The sequence below is a fragment of the Tachyglossus aculeatus genome, chromosome 2 (genome assembly GCF_015852505.1).
Source record: "Tachyglossus aculeatus isolate mTacAcu1 chromosome 2, mTacAcu1.pri, whole genome shotgun sequence".
NCBI classification, from domain to species: Eukaryota; Metazoa; Chordata; class Mammalia; order Monotremata; family Tachyglossidae; genus Tachyglossus; species Tachyglossus aculeatus.
This window is the reverse complement of record NC_052067.1, coordinates 168,751,318-168,774,998: the sequence shown is the minus strand read 5'-3', so window position 1 is coordinate 168,774,998 and position 23,681 is coordinate 168,751,318. Positions and strand designations below refer to the sequence as shown.

Here is a 23,681-nt window from a genome sequence, read left to right as displayed (position 1 = left end):
ATGTACTGAGTGCCTATTCATTCAATAATATTTATTGAGCACTTACTGTGTGCAGAGCATTGTTCTAAGCACTTATTTAGACGCTGAGCGCAATATTAACCACAACAGAATTAGAATACATGACTCCTGCCCTTTACGCTTTGAGCTCGTTGTGGGCAGGAAATGGGTCTGTTATATTGTTAAACTGTACTCTCTCAAGCGCTTAATACAGTGCCCTGCACACAGTAAGTGTTTAATAAATATGACTGACTGCCTAATTGACTCAAGGATCTTATGATCTAGAGACTTCCCATTGCTTGTCTTTATGCTCTATTTTATTAATCATGTGCATATATATTTATAATTCTATTTATCTATTTTGATGCTACTGATGCCTGTCTAATTGTTTTGTTTTGTTCTGTTGCCTGTCTCCCTCCTTCTAGACTGTGAGCCCATTGTTGGGGAGGGATTGTCTCTGTTGACGAATTGTACTTTCCAAGCGCTTAGTACAGTGCTCTACACACAATAAGCACTCAATAAATATGATTGAATGGATGAATGAATGAACCATATTGTCGTTCTTCAACTCCTCTTCTGGTTTTTCATCTAGCAACCATGTCAGAGAAGCTAATTAAACATTAAGTAAGTAGTTGTTTATCATGTTTTGGGAGCCAACCCTGAGCAGTCGGGGTGTGAAATATTGTCTTCCGAAGGACAATGTTCAAAAGCTATAGATGTTGCGCAGTGACTGCTAACAGAGCATTTGATAATCAATCAATCAATCAATCAATCAATTGTATTTATTGAGCGCTTGCTTTGTGCAGAGCACTGTACTAAGCGTTTGGGAAGTACAAGTCGGCAACATATAGAGACAGTCCCTACCCAACAGCGGGCTCACAGTCTAGAAGGGGGAGACAGAGAACAAAACTATATATTATATATATATATATATACATTATATAATTATATATATTATATATATCATATATATATTATACTGCTACATGTCAGCTGTGTGACCTTGGGCAAGTCACTTCACTTCTCTGTCCCTCAGTTACTTCATCTGTAAAATGGGGATTGAGAATGTGAGCTCCACGTGGGACAGGGATTGTGTCCAACCTGATTATCTTGTATCTACTTCAGTGCTTAGAACAGTGCTTGGCACATAGGAAGTGCTTAACAAATACCACTATCATCATTATTATTATTATTATTAATAAGGAGGTGTTCAAAGGCACCGTTCTTCTACAATCTAAATGCCAAACTTATTTCTGCCTGGTTTCAGAGAACCCTCCAAAAATCAGATACTGAGTCTAATTTCCACCTGAATATTCTCTCCCAGAGCTTAGCACAGCCTCTGCACATGGTAACTCCTCACTCTCTGCTTCAAGGCCATCCGCCCACTGTTGGGTAGGGACTGTCTCTATATGTTGCCAATTTGTACTTCCCAAGCGCTTAGCACTGTGCTCTGCACATAGTAAGCGCTCAATAAATACGATTGATGATGATGATCCATCTCCTCTCCCCCTCCTACCTCTCCTCCCTTCTGTCCTTCTCCCTCCCAGCCCGCACCCTCCGCTCCTCTGCCACCGCTAACCTCCTCACAGGGCCTCCTTCTTGCCTGTCCCGCCGTCGACTCCTGGCCCACGTCCAATCTCTTGCCTGGAATGCCCTCCCTCCTCAAATCTGCCAAACAAGCACACTTCCCCCCTTCAAAGCCCTACTGAAGGCTCACCTCCTCCAGGAGGCCTTCCCAGACTAAGTCCGCCTTTCCTCTTCTCCCCCTCCCCTCCCCATCTCCCCGAATCCCTCCCTCTGCTCTACCCCCTCCCCACCCCACAGCGCTTGTGTATGTATATATGTGCATATTTCTAATTATAATTCTATTTATTTTTATTAATTATATGTATATCTATTTATTTATAATTGATGCTATGGATGCCTGCTTGTTTATTTTGATGTCTTTTTTCCCCCTTCTAGACTTTGAGCCCGTTATGGGCAGGGTTTGTCTCTGTTGCCGAATTGTACTTCCCAAACGCTTAGTACAGTGCTCTGTACACAGTAAGTGCTCAATAAATATGATTGAATGAATAAATGAATAATGATGGTGAGGGTGATGTGGCTTTTTTTTAAGCATTTACTAATGTATGAAACTCTGTTCTAAGCACCGGGGTTGTTACAAGATGATCAGGTTACAAGGTTACAAGATGAGAAGCAGCGTGGCTCAGTGGAAAGAGCCCGGGCTTTGGAGTCAGATGTCATGGGTTCAAATCCCAGCTCCGCCACTTGTCAGCTGTGTGACTTTGGGCAAGTCACTTCACTTCTCTGGACCTCAGTTACCTCATCTGTAAAATGGGGGTGAAGACTGTGAGCCCTGCCCCGGGACAACCTGATCACCTTGTATCCCCCCAGTGCTTAGAACAGTGCTTTGCACATAGTAAGTGCTTAATAAATGCCAGAATAATAATAATAGTAATAATAATAATTATTATTATTATTAGGTTGGACAGAGTCCCTGTCAGTCAATTGTATTTGTTGAGCACTTATTGTGTGTTAGCATTGTACTAAGCACTCGGAAGACTACGACACTTTCCCTGCCCGTAACAACCTTACAGTCTAGAGATGAGCTTATAGTTTAGAGACAAGTTTGCAGTCTAGACTTGGGGTTCACAGTCTTAATCCCCAATTTACAGATGAGGAAACTGTGGCACAGATAATAATAATAATGATGATGATATTTGTTAAATGATTCTTATGTGTCAAGCTCTGTTCTAAGCACTGAGGTAGATATACGCTAAGCAGCTCAGACACAGTCATTCATTCATTCACTCAATCGTATTTATTGAGCGCTTACTGTGTGCAGAGCACTGTACTAAGTGCTTGGGAAGTACAAGTTGGCAACATATAGAGACGGTCCCTACCCAACAGTGGGCTCACAGTCTGGAAGGGGGAGACAGACAACAAAACAAAACATATTTACAAAATAAAATAAATAGAATAAATATGTACAAATAAAATAGAGTAATAAATACATACAAACATATATACAGGTGCTGTGGGGAGGGGAAGGAGGTAAGGCGGGGGATGGGGAGCGGGATGAGGGGGAGAGGAGGGAGGGGGCTCAGTCTCGGAAGGCCTCCTAGAGGAGGTGAGCTCTCAGTCTTAATTCCATTTTACAGACGAGGTAACTGAGGCATAGAGAAGTGAAGCGACTTGCCTAAGGTCACATAGCAGACAAGTGGCGGAGTCGGGACTGGGCTCTATCCATTAGGCCCCACGGCTTAGTGAAGTCACTTGCTGGTGGTCAAAGAGCAGACAAGTGGCAGAGCCGGTAGTAGAACCCGGGTCCTTCTGACTCTTCAGCCCAGGTTTTATCCACTAGGCCACACTGCTTCCCCTTTTGGGCCTCTGAGTAGCAGAATAGCAAAGTCACCGTGGAGACAAGGGGTGATGAAGATGAGGGGTCAAGGAGCAAACGCTACTCATGCTCCAATCTTTGCGCTAGGGAGGAAGCATTGCATTAATTTAATCATCTTTACTGAGCCCTTACTGTGTGCAGAGCACTGTACTGAGCACTTGGGAAAGTACGATACAACGATAAACAGAGAACTTCCCTTCCCTGACAAAATGACAGAGAAGCAGCGTGGCTCAGTGGAAAGAGCACCGGCTTGGGAGCCAGAGTTCATGGGTTCTAATCCCGGCTCTGCCACTTGTTAACTGTGTGACTTTGGGCAAGTAACTTAACTTCTCTGGGCCTCAGTTACCTCATCTGTAAAATGGGGATTAAGACTGTCAGACTGTGCTTAGAACAGTGCTTTGCACATAGTAAATGCTTAACATTGTCATTATTATTATTATTATGGGAACACTGATAGCCGGTTCAACAATGCACAGGATGTCACCCGCCTAAGAGAAGCAGCGTGGCTCAGTGGAAAGAGCCCGGGCTTTGGAGTCAGAGGTCATGGGTTCGAATTCTGGCTCCGCCACACGTCTGCTGTGTGACCTTGGGCAAGTCACTTAACTTCTCTGAGCCTCAGTTCCCTCATCTGTAAAACGGGGATTAAGACTGTGAGCCCCACGTGGGACAACCTGATCACCTTGCATCCCCCCAGCACTTAGAACAGTGCTTGGCACATAGTAAGCGCTTAACAAATGCCATCATTATTATTATTGTACTGGCCTCCCGATGAAACATAATCAGGTTTTAAATCCCATTTTTCCAAGGTCATTCAAAGTCACCCAAACCTAGGGACAGTATAGGTTCATTCAGTTGTATTTATTGAGTGCGTACTATGTGCAGAGCACTGTACAAAGCACTTGAGCGAGTACAATATAACAGTGAACAGAGGCATAGTGGATAAAGCCCCGGGCTTGGGAGCCAGAAGGACCTGGGTTCTAATCCCAGCTCTGCCACTTGTCTGCTGTGCGACCCTGGGCAAGTCACTTCACTTCTCTGGGCCCCAGTTACCTCATCTGTAAAATAGGGATTAAGACCATGAGCCCCACTTGAGGCAAGGACTGTGTCCAACCTGAGAGCCTTGTATCTGCCCCAGCGCTTAGAACAGTACTTCAAAAATATCAACATCATCATCATCACATTCCCTGCCCACAATGGGCTTACATTTATATATGTATTTATCAATCAAGGGAATTTCTAGAGCTTTGCAGTCAATCAATCTATCAATCAATGTTCTTTAGTGAGTGCTGTGTACTGAACAATGTACTAAGCGCTTGGGAGAGTCAAGTGTACAAATATACCAGTATACATGAGACCTTCCCACAGGAGTTTACAATCACATATACACATATATCGTCATGGATTATCACACTTTACATATATATGTGTGTGTGTATATATGTATATGCAGAGAAGCAGCGTGGCTGAATGGAAAGAACCTGGGCTTTAGAGTCAGAGGTCATTGGTTCAAACCCCGGCTCCGCCGCTTGTCAGCTGTGTGACTTTGGGCAAGTCATTTCACTTCTCTGAGTCTGTTACCTCATTTGTAAAATGGGGATTAAGACTGTGAGCCCCCAGTGGGACAACCTGATCACCTTGTAACCTCCCTAGCACTTAGAACAGTTCTTTGCATTTAGTAAGTGCTTAATCAATGCCATCATTATTATTATACACACACACACGCACATATATATATATAGTGCTTTGCACATAGTAAGCGCTTAATAAATGCCATTATTATACACACACACACACACACACACACACACACACATATATATATATATATATATGTATATATACATGTATATAATATGCATTCAAAGCCCTACTGAGAGCTTCAAAGCCCTACTGAGAACTCACCTCCTCCAGGAGACCTTCCCAGACTGAGCCCCCTTTTCCCCTCTCCTCCTCCCCATCCCCCCACCCTACCTCCTTCCCCTCCCCACAGCACCAGTATATATATATCTGTGCAAATGTATGACTCTATTTTACCTGTACATACTTACTATTTATTTTGTTAATGATGTGCATATAGTTTTAATTCTATTTGTTCTATTTCAACACCTGTCTCCATGTTTTGTTTTGTTGTCTGTCTCCCCTTCTACACTGTGAGCCTGTTGTTGGGTAGGGACCGTCTCTATATGTTGCCGACTTGTACTTCCCAAGTGCCTAGTACTGTGCTCTGCACACAGTAAGTGCTCAATAAATACGATTGAATGAATGAATGAATGAATTTATTTATGTTCTAAGCTTATACTCAATCATGTACACTCATGCGCATAAACAGCCTATATTTGAAAGCTTTTCTTTAAATATCCCAGCTATAGATATAGATGGATAGATATATAGATGTATACACACAATTACACATGTACACATTTGTCCATAAATACATTTGTGCACAAACTGTGGCGGGCGTAGGTTTTCATTTGCCACAAATAGATGTGGCAGTTTCATAGCTTTTGTTGGGTGCTATGTGTAGGCCGATGCAAACACTATCTCTAGATATGAGGTGCTTTTTTTAAGAAATTAAAAAAAAAATTGCCAGAATCACTGCCTTCCCTGTCCAAAGCCGGTTTGGAGGCAGGGGTGCTGATAAGAGTGTGATTCCAAAGATCAGCAATGAAGAGGATAAGAGCAGAACAAACTTGAAATAACTTCCTCTGGTTATGAGGCAGCATGGCCTTGTGGCAAGGGCAAGGACGAGGGGGTCGGAGGACGTGAGTTCTAATCCCCTCTCTGCCACCTGCCCCCTGTGTGACCTTGGGCAAATCACTTCATTTCTCTGTGCCTTAGTTACCTCATCTGCAGCGTGGCTCAGCGGAAAGCACGGGCTTTGGAGTCAGAGGTCACGGGTTCAAATCCCGGCTCTGCCAATTGTCAGCTGTGTGACTTGGGGCAAACCACTTCACTTCTCTGGGCCTCAGTTACCTCATCTGTAAAATGGGGATGAAGACTGTGAGCCCCCCGTGGGGCAACCTGATCACCTTGTAACCTCCCCAGCACTTAGAACAGTGCTTTGCACTGTCATCCCTTCAAGGCCCTGCTGAGAGCTCACCTCCTCCAGGAGGCCTTCCCAGACTGAGCCCCTTCCTTCCTCTCCCCATCGTCCGTCCCCCTCTCCATCCCCCCATCTTACCTCCTTCCCTTCCCCACAGCACCTGTATATATGTATATATGTTTGTACATATTTATTACTCTATTTATTTTACTTGTACATATCTATTCTATTTATTTTATTTTGTTAGTATGTTTGGTTTTGTTCTCTGTCTCCCCCTTTAAGACTGTGAGCCCACTGTTGGGTAGGGACTGTCTCTATATGTTGCCAATTTGTACTTCCCAAGCGCTTAGTACAGTGCTCTGCACATAGTAAGCACTCAATAAATACGATTGATGATGATGATGATGATGATAGTAAGCACTTAATAAATGCCATCATTATTATTATTCTCTGTTCCCTGCCTGCAACGAGCTTACTGTCTAGAGGGGCAGACAGACATTCACATAAATAAATAAATGACACATTAGGACATAAGTGGAATGGGGCTGGGAGGGGGGATGAAGAAAGGGAGCTAGTCAGGGCGGCGCAGAAGGGAGTGGGAGAAGAGGAAAGGAGGGTGCAGTCAGGGAAGGCCTCTTGGAGGAGAAGGGCCCCTCTCTATGACATCATGATTGTATTTGAATCTCTCACTGAACCAAGGCATCTCTCAGAAGTTCTAGACTGTGATCCGGTTGTTGGGTATTTGTTGCTGAATTGTACTTTCCAAGCGCTTAGTACAGTGCTCTGCACACAGTAAGCGCTCAATAAATATAATTGAATGAATAAATGAAAGGAGTGCAGGGGAAGGGGGCTACTGAATCCTCTTCTGTCCTTGGTCCAGGTGACAGTAGTCCTCGCCCAGAATGCTGTTCACGTGGACACCATTTCCACCTCAGATCTGCTTCCCTCTCTCCCCAATCTCCCCCTGACAGCACTTCGGTACATATTTGAAATCTCTTTGTGTATGTTTATTCATTTTAATGTGGGTCTTCCCAACTAGACTGGAAGTTCGTTTTGCGCAGGAAATGTGCCTGTTGTTATTGTGTACGATTCAATGTGTCAATTGTTATATTGAGTAAAGGCTCAGTAAATACCACGGAATGAATAGTAATAATAACAATAATTGTGGTATTTGTTAAGTGCTTACTGTGCGTCAGGCACTGTACTAAGTGCTGGGGTAGTTACAAGCAAATCGGCTTGGACACAGTCCCTGTCACATGTGGGCTCACAGTCTCAATCCCCATTTTATAGATGAGGTAACTGAGGCCTAGAGCAGTGAAGTGACTTTCTCAAGGTCACACATCAGACAAGTGGCAGAGCCAGGATTAGAATCCATGACCTTCAGACTCCCAGTCCGCTACATCATGAACAAATGAAATGGTGCACTGTGGGTCGAGGTGGTCTCCTTTTTAATGATATTTGTTAAGTGCTTATTCTATTCCATTCATTCAATGGTATTTATTGAGCACTTTGTGCAAAGCACTAAGCTCGTGGAAGACTGTGAGCCCGTTGTTGGGTAGGGACCGTCTCTATATGTTGCCAACTTGTACTTCCCAAGCGCTTAGTACATTGCTCTGCACACAGTAAGTGCTCAATAAATACGATTGAATGAATGAATAAAGCACAATCTGACAACAGGTAGAGACAATCCCTACCCAACAACAAGCTCACGGTCTAGAAGGGGGATACAGACAACAAAACAAAACAAGTAGTCAGGTGTCAGTAGCATCAAAATAGATACACAGAATTATAGATTTATACACATCATTGATAAAATAAATAGAATAATAAATATTTACAAATATATACAAGTGCTGTGAGGAGGGAGGTAGAGCAGAGGGAGGGAATCAGGGTGATGGGGAGGGGAGGAGGAGCAGATTAAAAGGGGGGCTTAGGTACTGTACTAAGCACAGGGTAAACCCTTTTAGACTGTGAGCCCACTGTTGGGTAGGGATTGTCTCTATATGTTGCCAACTTGTACTTCCCAAGCGCTTAGTCCAGTGCTCTGCACACAGTAAGCGCTCAATAAATACGATTGATTGATTGACATCAGATAATCAGGTTGGACATGGCCCTTGTCCCAATTTCAATCAGTCATTCAATCATATTCATTCATTCAGTCGTATTTATTGAGCGATTACTGTGTGCAGGGCACTGTACTAAGCACTTGATTGTTGTATTTGTTAGGTGCTGGGCATTGTACTAAGCACTGGGTTGGATATAAGCAAATCAGCTTGGACACAGTCCCTGTCCCATGTGGGTCTCACAATCTCAATCCCCATTTTACAGATGAGGTAATTGAGGCCCGGAGAAGTGAAGTGACTTGCCCAAGGTCACACAGCAGATAAGTGACAGAGCTGGGATTAGAACCCATGACCTTCTGACTCCCAGGCCCGGGAGTCATTCTGCTTGCACTATGTGCAAAGCACTGTACTAAGTGCTCGGGAGAGTATAGCATGGAGTAGTGAATTTGTTAAGGTTGTCCCACGTGGGGTTTACGGTCTTAATCCCTATTTTACAGATAAAAAAGAAAATAATGAAATAATGACAGCATTTATTAAGCGCTTACTGTGTGCAAAGCACTGTTCAGGTTACAAGGTGATCAGGTTGTCCCACGGGGGGCTCATAGTCTTTGTCCCCATTTTACAGATGAGGGAACTGAGGCCCAGAGAAGTGAAGTGACTTGCCCAAAGTCACACAGCTGGCAATTGGCAGAGCCGGGATTTGAACCCCTGACCTCGGACTCCAGAGCCGGGGCTCTTTCCACTGAGCCACGCTGCTTCTCTATGAGGTAGAGGTCATCTCTATGAGATGAGGGAGCTGAGGCACAGAGAAGTGAAGCGGCTTGCCCAAGGTCATCCAGCATCCAGCAGACAAGTGGAGGAGCCGGGATTAGAACCCACATCCTCTGACTCCCAGAAGCAGCAGCCACGCTGCTTCTCCAATGGCACAGCGATCGATGATCCTTTGTGCACAGAGAGAGGTAGAGTAGTACCAACAGTACGGAACAGAGGGCTGCACACAGGAAATGTTAGCTGCAAATTCATTTATAAAATATCCGTACTTATCTATTTATTTATTTATTTATTTTACTTGTACATATCTATTCTATTTATTTTATTTTGTTAGTATGTTTGGTTTTGTTCTCTGTCTCCCCCTTTTAGACCGTGAGCCCACTGTTGGGTAGGGACTGTCTCTATATGTTGTCAACTTGTACTTCCCAAGCGCTTAGTCCAGTGCTCTGCACACAGTAAGCGCTCAATAAATACGATTGATTGATTGATTGATTGACTATATATACGTGGGGGTGTGTGTTTATAAAATAAATGTTAGCATTCTTTGGCTTTTATGAGCTGATTTGGTCACAGCTCCATGGACAGATGCCTATATGCATGTGTGTGTGTGTGTGTTTCTCCGGAAGATCTAGGAGCGAAGTTTCCAATAGCCAATTAGCTTTTTGACCCGTGCTGTGTTGGCGGGAGAGAGCCGGCGTCACAAGAACATTGGGTTTTCAGGATATTCGGTGAACACAGGAAAGAGTCTGTGCCAGCGCCAGTCTTCAACGGTGCCAATGTAACCTCTCCCCTCCCACTGGCATCATTCATTCATTCATTCAATCGTATTTATAGAACACTTACTGTGTGCAGAGCACTGGACTAAGCGCTTGGGATGTACAAGTTGGCAACATATAGAGACGGTCCCCACCCAACAACGGGCTCACAGTCTAGAAAGGGGAGACAGACAACAAAATAAACATGTGGACAGGTGTCAAGTCATCAGAATAAATAGAAGTAAAGCTAGATGCACATCATTAACAAAATAAATAGACTGGTAAATATGTACAAGTGAAATACATAGAGTAATAAATCTGTACAAACGTATATACAGGTGCTGTGGGGAGGGGAAGGAGGTCGGGCGGGGGAGATGGGGAGCGGGAGAGGAAAGAGGGGGCTCAGTCTGGGAAGGCCTCCTCATTGCCTTTATTTATTTATTTTACTGGTACATATCTATTCTATTTATTTTATTTTGTTAGTATGTTTGGTTTTGTTCTCTGTCTCCCCCTTTTAGACTGTGAGCCCACTGTTGGGTAGGGACTGTCTCTATATGTTGCCAACTTGTACTTCCCAAGCACTTAGTACAGTGCTCTGCACACAGTAAGCGCTCAATAAATACGATTGATGATGATGATGATTGCCAGTGCTGCTGGAGAGCAAGAGGTGATTCCCCCAGGGGACTGATCTCTCTCCATATGACTTTGGGGTCCTGGGAGGGCATGGGGATGGAAGGAGCGTGGCTTAATGGGAAAGAGCTCAGGCTTGGAAGTCAGAGGTTGTGGGTTCTAATCCCCAGCTCTGCCACTTGATAAAGGCATTTATTAAGCACTTACTCTGTGCAAAGCACTGTTCAAAGCGCTGGGGAGGTTTTGAGGTGATCAGGTTGTCCCACGGGGGGCTCACAGTCTTAATCCCCCTTTTACAGATAAGGTAACGGAGGCACAGAGAAGTTAAGTGACTTGCCCAAACTCACACAGCCGACAATTGGCAGAGTCGGGATTTGAACCCATGAACTCTGACTCCAAAGCCCGTGCTCTTTCCACTGAGCCACGCTGCTTCACTTGTCAGCTGTGTGACTTTGGGCAAGTCACTTCACTTCTCTGGGCCTCAGTGACCTCATCTGGAAAATGGGGATTAGGACTGTGAGCCCCCCGTGGGACAACCTGATCACCTTGTAACCTCCCCAGCACTTAGAACAGTGCTTTGCACGTAGTAAGGGCTTGATAAATGCCATTATTATTATTATTATTATTATTATCCTCTGGGCCTCAGTGACCTCATCTGGAAAATTGGGATTAAAACTGGGAGCCCCACATGGGACAACCTGATTAGCTTGTATCTACCCTGGTGCTTAGAACAGTGCTTGGCACATACAAGCGCTTAACAAATACCACCATTATTATTATTAAGGAGGAAAGATGGAGAAAGAGCAGAAATTAAAGATAAGAGAAGTAGCATGGCCTAGTGAAAAGAGAGAGGCCAGGGAATCAGAGGACCTGGGTTTATTCCTGGCTCTGCCACTTCTCCTCTGTGTGACCTTGACAAAATCACTAAACTTCTCTGTGCCTCAGTTTCCTCATCAGCAACATAGGGATTCAATACCTGCTCTCCCTTAAGAAGGGGATTTGATACCTGTTCTCCTTCCTATTTAGAATTTGAGTCCTATGAGGGATGTGGGCTTTTGTCTGATCAGATTAGCTGGTCTCTCTCCCAGGGATCATCATCATCATCATCATCAATCGTATTTATTGAGCGCTTACTGTGTGCAGAGCACTGTACTAAGTGCTTGGGAAGTACAATTTGGCAACATATAGAGACAGTCCCTACCTAACAGTGGGCTCACAGTCTAAAAGGGGGAGACAGAGAACAAAACCAAACATACTAACAAAATAAAATAAATAGAATAGATATGTACAAGTGAAATAAATAGAGTAATAAATATGTACAAACATATGTACATATATACAGGTGCTGTGGGGAAGGGAAGGAGGTAAGATGGGGGGGATGGAGAGGGGGACGAGGGGGAGAGGAAGGAAGGGGCTTAGTCTGGGAAGACCTCCTGGAGGAGGTGAGCTCTCAGTAGGGCCTTGAAGGGAGGAAGAGAGCTAGCTTGGTGGATGGGCAGAAGGAGGGCATTCCAGGCCCGGGGGATGACGTGGGCCAGGGGTCGATGGCGGGACAGGCGAGAGGATCGACGCCTTATCGTGGTGGGAGAGTTTGTGTATGCTGACAAAGCTAAGAGCTCTGCCATAGAGGGTTACCCAGAATGGCAAGATCTAAGCCGAAGTGTCAGACAGAGTCGATTCACCTGGGCTGGGCAAAGGAAGTGAGCAAACCATTGATAAGAGACAAAGGCAGAGACTCAAGTTTTTACTGCGTGGAAGAAGGCAATGGTAAGCAATTCATTCATTCATTTATTCATTCATATTTATTGGGCGCTTACTGTGTGCAGAAGCTTGGGAAAGTGCAATACAACAGTAAACAATGACATTCCCTGCCCACACTTAGCTCACAGTCTAGAGTCGGGGAGATAGACATCAATCAATCAATCAATCAATTGTATTTATTGAGCGCTTACTGTGTGCAGAGCACTGTATTAAGCGCTTGGGAAGTACAAGTCGGCAACACATAGAGACAGTCCCTACCCAACAGCGGGCTCACAGTCTAGAAATAAAATAAATAATAAAGAAAATGACAGATACGTACCTGAGGGGGAAGAACAAAGGGAGCAAGTCAGGGTGATGCTGCAGGGAATGGGAGATGAGGAGAAGTGGGGCTTAATCGGGGAAGGCCTCTGGGAGGAAATGAGCCTTCAGTAAGGCTCTGAAGAGGGGAAGAGTCATTGTCTGTCAGATTTGAGACACCTTCTCCTCACCCTCGGCTTCAAGGCTGTCCATCACCTCACCCCCTCCTACCTCCCCTCCCTTCTGTCCTTCTCCAGCCCAGCCCATGCCCTCCGCTCCTCTGCCACTAATCTCCTCACTGGGCCTCGTTCTCGCCTGTCCCACCGTCGACCTCCGGCCCACATCCTCCCCCTGGCCTGGAATGCCCTCCTTCCGCAAATCCGCCAAGCTCTTCCTCCCTTCAAAGCCCTACTGAGAGCTCACCTCCTCCAGGAGGCCTTCCCAGACTGAGCCCCCTCCTTCCTCTCCCCCTTCTCCCGCTCCCCGTCCCCCCTGCATTACCTCCTTCCCCTCCCCACAGCACCTGTATATACGTATATATGTTTGTACGTATTTACTACTCAATTTATTTATTTTATTGGAACATATTTATTCTATTTATTTTATTTTGTTCATATGCTTTGTTTTGTTGTCTGTCTCCCCCTTCTAGACTGTGAGCCTGCTTGTTGGGTAGGGGCCGTCTCTATATGTTGCCAACTTGTACTTCCCAAGTGCTTAGTCCAGTGCTCTGCACACAGTAAGCGCTCAATAAATACGATTGAATGAATGAATGAATGAATGAATTTGAGGAGGGAGGACATCCCAGACCAGAGGCGGGAGGTGGGCTAGAGATCGGGCGGAGAGACAAGCAAGATGGAGGCACAGTGAGAAGGTTAATGAGAAGCAGCAATGGATAGAGCCTAGGCCTAGGTGTTAGAAGGTCATGAGTTCTAATCCCACCTCCACCACTTGCCTGCTGGGTGACCTTGGGCAAATCACTTCAATTTTCTGGGCCTCAGTTCCCTCATCTATGAAATGGGGATAGAGACTGTGAACACCTCATCGGACAGGGACCGCGTCCAACTCGATTTGCTTGTATCTACCCCAGCGCTTAGTACAGTGCCTGATACATAATGAATGCTTAACAAATACCATCATCGTCATCATTGAGACGAGAAGCAGTGTGGTTCAGTGGAAAGAGCCTGGGCTTTGGAGTCACTGGTCATGGGTTCAAATCCTGGCTCCACCAGTTGTCAGCTGTGTGACTTTGGGCATGTCACTTCAAATCTCTGGAAAGCTGCGTGGCTCAGCGGAAAGAGCACGGGCTTTGGTGTCAGAGGTCATGGGTTCAAATCCTGGCTCTGCCACTTGTCAGCTGTGTGACTTTGGGCAGGTCACTAAGCTTCTCTGGGCTTCAATTACCTCATCTGCAAAATGGGGATGAAGACTGTGAGCCCCCCGTGGGACAACCTGATCACCTTGTAACCTCCCCAGCGCTTAGAGCAGTGCTTTGCACATAGTAAGCACTTAATAAATGTCATTATCATTATTATTATTATTATCTGGGCCTCAGTTACCTCATCTGTAAAATGGGGATTGACTGTGAGCCCCCCGTGGGACAACCTCATCACCTTGTATCACCCCAGCGCTTAGAACAGTGCTTTGCACATAATAAGCACTTAATAAATGCCATCATTATTATTATTATTGTTATTATTATTATCATTAAACTATTTACCTATCTTTACCAAGAAAACTTTTATGGCTACACATACCAGAACGACTTTATGACAGAATATGGGGTGTTCTGAAAAGGGTGTGTCCATGGAATAGCTTTGGGCTGGAAATGACTTGATGGCATTTGAAGAAGGAAAAACTGAAGCTTAGTATGGTTTGTGGCACATAGTATGTACCTAAAAGTTACCATAGTTATTATTGCTATAAATCTTGCATAGGGGTAGAGACTGAAACAGGGGAAAATTGGGAAGGGTTTAGGTAAATAAAACATATCTAGCAATCCATCAAAGATACTTGTTGAGCATTTTCTACTGTACTTGGGAAAGAACATAGAACTGGTAGACATGTTTCCTATCAATGAGGATCTTACAGTCTAGAAGGGAAGAAAGATATTAACATAAATAAATTACCGATCTGTACGTAAGTGCTGTGGGATTGAGGGTGGGTTGAATTTCAAATGCTTAAAAGGGACAGAACAAAGAACAAAGAGAAAGAAAGTAGGGGAAATGAAGGATTATGCGGGGAAGACCTCTTGGAGGAGTTGTGATTTTAATAAGGCTTGAAATGTGGGGAGATTGGTGGTCTGTTGGATATGGAGAGAGATATGAAGCTATACAGAAGGAGGGCTTAGGCAAGGGGTTGGTAGTCAGCCATCAGTCAGTTACATTTATTGAGCACTTATTGCGTGCAGAGCACAGTACTAAGCTCTTGGGTGAGTACGATAGGGCAATAATCAATCAATCAATCAATCAATCATATTTATTGAGCGCTTACTGTGTGCAGAGCACTGTACTAAGCTCTTGGGAAGTCCAAGTTGGCAACATATAGAGACGGTCCCTACCCAACAGTGGGCTCACAGCCTAGAAGAAGACTTAGTGGATGTTCAGCCCAACAGTGGGCTCACAGTCTAGAAGGGGGAGACAGAGAACAAAACCAAACTTATTAACAAAATAAAATAAATAGAATAGATATGTACAAGTAAAATAAATAAATAAATAAATAAACAAATAGAGTAATAAATATGTACAAACATATATACATATATACAGGTGCTGTGGGGAAGGGAAGGAGGTAAGACGGGGGGGATGGAGAGGGGGACAGACACATTCCCTGCCCACAGCGAGCTTCCAGTCTAGTGAGCTAGGTGAGATTGAAGTTCACTGAGGACCTTGCATTAAAGGAGCCAATTGTACAGACTGGGTTGTTGTAGATCAATGAAGAAAGAGAAAGTGAAGAAAGGGAGTTGATCATGTGCTTTAAAGCCAAAGGTAAGGTGTTTCTTTTTGAGGCAGAGGTGGATGAGCAACCACTGGAGGCTCTTGAGGAGTGGGGAGACATAATAATAATAATAATAATGGCATTTATTAAGACATCTGCCAGCTTTTGCCACTTGGCAGCTGTGTGGTTTTGGGCAAGTCACTTATCTTATCTGGGCTTCGGTTCCCTCATCTGTAAAATGGGGATGCAGGCTGTGAGCCCTACATGGGACACCTTGATTATCTTGTATCAACTTCAGCACTTAGAACAGTGCTATGCACATAGTAAGTGCTTAACAAATGCCATCATTATTGTTATTATTAGATCATTTTAGAAAAATGATCTGGGCAGCAGAGCGGAGTCAGGACTTGAGAGGAGAGAGACAAGAGGTAGGAAGGACAATGAGGAGACTGATGCAGTAATAATAATAATTCTGGTATTTGTAAAGTGTTTACTATTGGCAGGCACTTTACCAAGCACTGGTATAGATACAAGGTAATCAGGGTGGCCACCATCCCTGTCCCATATAGGGCTCACAGTCTTAATCCCCATTTTACAGATGAGATAACTGAGGCACAGAGAACTGAAGTGATTTGTCCAAGGTCACACAGCAGATAAGTGGCACAGCCGGAATTAGAACCAGAATCCCTCTGGATCCCAGGGCCGGGCTCTATCCACTAGGCTATGCTACTTCTTCAAGACAAGTAGTCAAGACAAGATATAAAAGGTGCTTAGATTAGCAAGGTGATAGTTTGAGAGGCTACAAAGGGGTGGGCTCCTTTAATACCTACCTATTTATGGTACCTCAGTCCCAAGTATCTCACTACTCACCCCTAGCCCACCTCCTCCCTCTGACCTCCAACTCTCTCCCCCTTCATGGACAACAGTCCACGAATGCTCCTCACCTTCAAGCAGTTATTAAAATCATATCACCTTCTAGAGGTCTTCCCTCTAGAGAAGCAGCGTGGCTCGGTGGAAAGAGCACGGGCTTTGGAGTCAGAGGTGGTGGGTTCAAATCCTGGCTCCACCAACTGTCAGCTGTGTGACTTTGGGCAAGTCACTTCACTTCTCTGGGACTCAGTTACCTCATCTGTAAAATGGGGATGAAGACTGTGAGCCCCCCCGTGGAACAATCTGATCACCTTGTAAACTCCCCGGTGCTCAGAACAGTGCTTTGCACATAGTAAGCGCTTAATAAATGCCATCATTATTATTATTGTTCCCTGACTAAACCCTTACTTGCCCTTCTCCCTCTCCCTTCTGCATCACTTATAATAATAATTAATAATAATGATGGGATTTGTTAAGTGCTTACTATGTGCCAGGCACCATACTAAGTTCTGGGGTGGATACAAGCAGATCCCTATCTCACATAATAATAATAATGATGACATTCGTTAAGCACTTACTATGCTCAAAGAACTGTTCTAAACACTGGGGAGAATACAAGGTAATAAGGTTGTCCCGCATGGGGCTCACAGTCTTAATCCCCATTTTCCAGATGAGGGAACTGAGGCTTAGAGAAGTGAAGTGACTTGCCCAAGGTCACAAAGCAAACAGGTGGTGGAGCCGGGATTAGAACCCATGACCTCTGACTCCCAAGCCCGGGCTCTTTCCATTGAGCCACACTGCTTCTCATAGGGCTCACAGTCTTCATCTCCATTTTACAGATGGGGTAACTGAGGCACAGAGAAGCCAAGTGGCTTGCCCAAAGTCACACAGCAGGCAAGGGGTAGAGGAGATATTAGAACCCATGACCTTCTGACTATATGGATAGTGCTCTATCCACTAGCCATGCTACTCGTGTGATTATGTATTTGGATCTGTACTCTTTAGTCACCTTACAGCAGTTACTTACTTATCCATAATTTATTTTAATGTCTGTCTCCCCATTTAGACCATAAGTTCCTGGTGAGCAGGGAAACTTTCAACCTATTCTGCTGTTTGGTACAGCGCTCTTCGTACAGTAAGTGCTCAACAATTACGACTGACCGATTGATTGATTTTTGTGAACATAGAAATTCCAGATTTTTGTAGCAGATTGAATATTCGGGTTGAATGAGAGACTGAATTGAGGATAATGCCAAGGTTATAGGCAGGAGAGGTGGGAGTGATAGACCCCTTCTAGACTGTGAGCCCGTTGTTAGGTAGGGACCGTCTCTATATGTTGCCATCTTGTACTTCCCAAGCGCATAGTCCAGTGCTCTGCATAGAGTAAGCGCTCAATAGATACGATTGAATGAATGAATGAATGAAATGATGGAAAAGTTTGGGAGAGAACAGGGTTTGGGCTGTAAGATGATGAGTTCTGTTTTGGATAGTTGAGTTTGAGGTGTCAGGGAGACATCCATTCATTCATTCATTCATTCATTCATTCAATTGTATTTATTGAGTGCTTACTCTGTGCAGAAAACTGTACTAAGAGCTTGGGAAGTACAAGTTGGTGACATATAGAGACGGTCCCTACCTAACAATGGGCTCACAGTCTAGAAGAGGGAGACAGACAACAAAACAAAACATGTGGACAGGTGTCAAGTCATCAGAATAAATAGAATTAAAGCTAAATGCACATCATTAACAAAATAAATAGAATAGTAAAAATGTACAAGTTAAATAAATAGTAGAGACGTTCGGAAGGCAGGAGGAAATGGGAGAAGGAGAGAGATCAGGGATAGAGATGGAGATCGGGGAATCATCCGTGTAGAGATGGTAATCAAAGCCACGGGAGCAAATGAATTCTCTGAGGAAGTGGGTGGAGATGGAGAAGAGAAGGGGATCCAGAACTGAGCCGTGAAGAACCACCACATTTGGTGGGTGGGAGGCAGAGGAGGAGTCCGAGATAGAGACTGAGAATGAGCAGGCAGAGAGATAGGAGAAGAACCAGGAGAGGACAGTGTCAGCGAAGCCAAAGTTAGAAGATATTTACAGGAGAGCGGAATGATCCACGGTGCTGATGACAGCAGAAGGTTGGAGGAAAAATTAGGATGGAATCAAGGCCATTGGATTTGGCAAGAAGGAGGTCATTGGTGACCTTCGAGAGGGCGGTTTCTGTGAAGAAAAGGGGATGGAAGCCAGATTGGAGGGGGTCCAGGAGAGAATTGGAGGAGAGGAATTTGAGGCAGCAAGTGTAGACGACTCACTCAGGGAATTTGGAGAGCAATGGTAGGAGGGAGATGGGGTGATAACTGGAGGGAGCCAGAGGGGTCGAGGGAGGGATTTTTGAGGATAGGGGAGAAGTTAGGATGTTTGAAAGCGGTGGGGAAGAAACCCCTGGAGAGTTAGCAGTCAGGAAGGGGGGAAAGTTCTTAATGAGGTGAAAGGAGAAATGGATTGGAGACCCAGCCAGAGCGGGGAGATTTTGGGAGGAGGCAGGAGATCTCCTCTGGAGTAAGGCTGTAAGCTGTGCGAGAAATGAAGAAGGGGTGGGAGGAAGGTGGAAGTGAAGAAGTTCAGGAGAGATTTTAGGGAGATCAAGTCCATGGCTTCAGTTTAATCAGTAAAGTCATCACTATTGGCTTCAAAGCTGTCCATCCCCTTGCCCCTTCTTACTTCACCTCCCTTCTCTCCTTTTTCATCCCAGCCCGCACACTCCAGCCCTCTTGTGCTGCTAAGCTTCTCACTGGGCCACGTTCTCTCCTGTCCTGCCATCGGCCCCTGGCCCACGTCCTACTCTGGCCTGGAATGCCCTCCCTCCTCAAGTCTGCCAAGCAATTAGTTTTCCCCCCTTCCAAGCCCTGCTGAAGGCGTATCTCCTCCAAAAGGCCTTCCCGGACTAAGCCCCCCTTTTCCTCAGCTCCTCCTACCTTCTGCGTCACCTCGACTCATTTCCTTTGCTCTTCAACCCCTCTCCCTGCCCACAGCACTTATGTATATACTTATAAATCTATAATTCTATTTATTTATATTGATGCCTGCTTACTTGTTTTGATGTCTGTCTCCCCCCTCTAGACTGTAAGCCCATTGTGGGCAGGGGTTTTCTCTCTTTATTGTTGTACTGTAATAATAATAATAATGGCATTTGTTATGCACTTACTATGTGCAGAGTACTGTTCTAAGCACTGTACTTTCCAAGCACTTAGTACAGTGATCTACACACAGTAAGTGCTCAATAAATACAATTTAACGAATGAAAGGCAAGGTCATTAGGGGCAAGAGATTAGGGAGGGGGGAGGGGGTCAGAAGGTTTGAAGATGGAGTTAAATGGCTGAATCATGTGGAGACACTAATGGACATGGGAGCCCATAAAGACAGAGAAATATAATTGCCAAGACGAGGAGTAAGCAGAGTTAAAGCTGGAAAGGAAGCAGTGTGTCTTAGTGTATAGAGCATGGGCCTGGGTTCTAATCCTAGTTCCACCACATGTCTGGTGTGTGACCTTGGGTGAGTCACTTCACTTCTCTAGGCCTCATTTACCTCTTCCGTAAAATGAGGATTAAGAGTGTGAACCCTAATTATGAAAGGTACTGTGCCCAACCTAACTTGTATCTACCCCAGAGCTTAGAGCAGTGCTTGGCACATACTAAGCACTTAACAAGAAGCCCAATTATTGCTATTATTGGTATGTTCTCTAGATGGCTGCAGTTCTGAATTTCCACCAACAGCGTTCTGCTGCTCAAACTCGAGAATGGAGTAAGTGTATTGGTGAGGTGATCCAGGGATTTAGGATTTTTTTTAAAATGGTATTTATTACACGCTTATTATGTACTGAGCACTGTGCTAAGTGCTGGGGTGGAAACTGAGTCGCTCCTTATGCTCTTCCCCTCTCTCCCAGCCCCACAACACTTACATATATATGTATATAGCTACAATTTTATTTATTTAGATTGATGCCTTTTTATAGAGAAGCAGCGTGGCTCAGTGGAAAGAGCAGGGGCTTTGGAGTCAGAGGTCATGAGTTCAAATCCCGGCTCCATCAATTGTCAACCGTGTGACTTTGGGCAAGTCACTTAATTTCTCTGTGCCTGTTACCTCATCTGTAAAATGGGGATTAAGATTATGAGCCCCCCGTGGGACAACCTGATCACCTTGTAACCTCCCCAGCGCTTAGAACAGTGCTTTGCACATAGAAAGGGCTTAATAAATGCCATAGTTATTATTACTTATATTGATGTCTTTCTCCCCCTACTAGATTGTGAGCCCGCTGTGGGCAGGGATCGTCTCTCTTTATTACTGTACTCTACTTTCCAAGCACTTAGTCCAGTGCTCTGCACGCAGTAAGAGCTCAATAAATACGATTGAATGAATGAATGAATATGTCTCTGTAATTTTATTTATTTAAATTGATGAATATTTACTTGTACTGATGTCTGTCTCCTCCCCAACCCTGCCAGACTGTGAGTTTATTGTGGCAGGGATTGCCTCTCTTTATTGCTCTATTTTACTTTCAATCAATCAATCAATCAATCGTATTTATTGAGCACTTACTGTGTGCAGAGCATTGTACTAAGCGCTTGGGAAGTACAAGTTAGCAACATATAGAGACAGTCCCTACCCAACAGTGGGCTCACAGTCTAGAAGATAATAATAATAATGGCATTTATTAAGCGCTTACTATGTGCCAAGCACTGTTCTAAGCGCTGGGGTGGTTACAAGGTGATCAGGTTGTCCCACGGGGGGCTCACAGTCTTAATCCCCATTTTACAGATGAGGGAACTGAGGCACAGAGAAGCGAAGTGACTTGCCCAAAGTCATACAGCTGACAACTGGCGGAGCCAGGGTTTGAACTCATGACCTCTGACTCCAAAGCCCGGGCTCTTTCTGCTGAGTCACGCTGCTTCTCAAGTGCTTAGTACAGTGCTCTGCACACAGTAAACACTCAATAAATGTGACAGAATGAATGAATGAATGAATGAATGAATGGTAGAGGCGGATACTAATAATAATTGTGGTATTTGTTAAGGTCTTCCTATGTGCCATCATCAATCGTATTTATTGAGTGCTTACTGTGTGCAGAGCACTGTACTAAGCGGTTGGGAAGTACAAGTTGGGAACATATAGACACAGTCCATACCCAACAGTGGGTTCACAGTCTAAAAGAACCAAACAGGGACATGAACCCTGGACCCTCAGATTAAAAGTCTGATGCTCTACCGACTGAGCTATCTGGGCCAGGCACTGTACTAAGAGCTGGGGTGGATACAAGCAAATCATATAGGACACAATCCCCGTCCCACTTGAGGCTCACTGTCCCAATGCTCATTTTAGAGATAAGGTAACTGAGGCACAGAGAAGCAAAGTGATTTGCCCAAAGTCATCCAGCAGAGAAGAGGTGGAGCTGGGATTGGAACTATTACCCTCTGATGGCTGGGCCCGGGCTCTATCCACTATGCCATGCTGAAGAGCCTGGGTTTGGGAGTCAGAGAACATGGGTTCTAATCCTGGTTCCACCTCTTGTCTGCTGTGTGACCTTGGACAAGTCACTTCATTTCTCTTTGCCTCAGTTCCCTCATCTGTAAAATGGGGATTAGGATGGTGAGCCCCACGTGGGACAACTTGATTACCTTGTATCTACCCCAGCACTTAGAACAGTGCTTGGTACATAGTAAGTGCTAAACAAATACCATTATTATTATTATTATTATTATTATTATTATTGTTATTATTATTATTCTCCAGTGGTATGGGTGGTAGAGGTGGATACATTCATTCATTCATTCAATCGTATTTATTGAGCACTTACTGTGTGCAGAGCACTGAACTAAGCACTTGTTAAGTACAAGGCAACATGTGGAGATGGTCCCTACCCAACAATGGGCTCACAGTCTGGAAGGAGGAGACAGACAACAAAACAAAGCATGTGGACAGGTGTCACGTTGTCAGAACAATGGATGTTGTGGGCTTCGAAGAAAGTGAAAGACAGAGATGATGGGAGGTAGAAAGAGTGAAAACATGGTATTGGGAAGCAAGAAGGAAGCCAACTCCTCCCCCTTCCCCAGTGAGTCTTGTGGTTGGGAGAAGATGAAGCCCCCTCTGGAGAGAACACCAGGGGAGACTGAAAAGAGGGAAATGAGACTTGCTGTTCTAGAATATCTCATAATAATAATGATAATAATAATGGTATTTGTTGATTCAGTCATTTATTGAGTGCTTACTGTGTGCAGAGCACTGTACTAAGCACTTGGAAAGTACAGTTCGGCAACATATAGAGACAATCCCTCCCCAGCAACAGGCTCACCATCTAGAAGGGGGAGACAGACAACAAAACAAAACAAGTAGACAGGCATCAATAGCATCAAAATTGATAAATAGAATTATAGATATGTATACATTATTAATAAAATAAATAGAATAATAAATATGTACAAATACGCACAAGGGCGGGGAAGGGGGTAGAGCAGAGGGAGGGAGTGGGGGCAATGGGGAAGTGAGAAAGAGCAGAGGAAAAGGGAGGCTTAGTCTGGGAAGGCCTCCTGAAGGAGGTGAGCTCTCAGTAGGGCTTTGAAGGGAGGAAGTGTGTGAGTTTGGCAGATGTGAGGAGGGAGGGCATTCCAGGCCAGAGATAGGATGTGGGCCAGGGTTTGCCAGTGGGACAGGTGAGAACGAGGCCCAGGGAGAAGGTTAGCAGAGGCAGAGAAGCGGAGTTTGCAGGCTGGGCCGGAGAAGGAGGGAAGGGAGGTGAGGTGGGAGGGGGCAAGGGAATGGAGAGCTTTGAAGCTAGTAGTGAGGAGATTTTACTTCATGCAAAGGTTGATAGGCAACCACTGGAGATTTTTGAGGAGAGCGATGACATGTCCGGAACGTTTCTGTAGAAAGATCATCCGGGTAGCAGAGTGAAGTATAGGCTGAAGCAGGGAGAGACAGGTGGGTAGGAGATCAGAAAGGAGGCTGATGCAGTAATACAGTCGGGATACGATGAGTGATTGTACTAATGTGGTAGCGATTTGGATGGAGAGGAAAGGGTGGATCTTGGCAATGTTGTGAAGGTGAGACCGGCAGGTTTTGGTGACAGTTTGGATGTGTGGGGCGAATGAGAGAGCAGAGTCAAGGATGGG

At 44.8% G+C, this 23,681-nt stretch overlaps 1 non-coding gene across 1 annotated transcript; it reads right to left on the bottom strand.

The window, feature by feature from the left end:
- Nucleotides 1–21,725: 21,725 nt before the first annotated feature.
- Nucleotides 21,726–21,799, bottom strand: TRNAK-UUU. Its single transcript has one exon. It is a non-coding gene; the product is annotated as a tRNA-Lys (tRNA).
- Between the last annotated feature and the right edge of the window lie 1,882 nt (nt 21,800–23,681).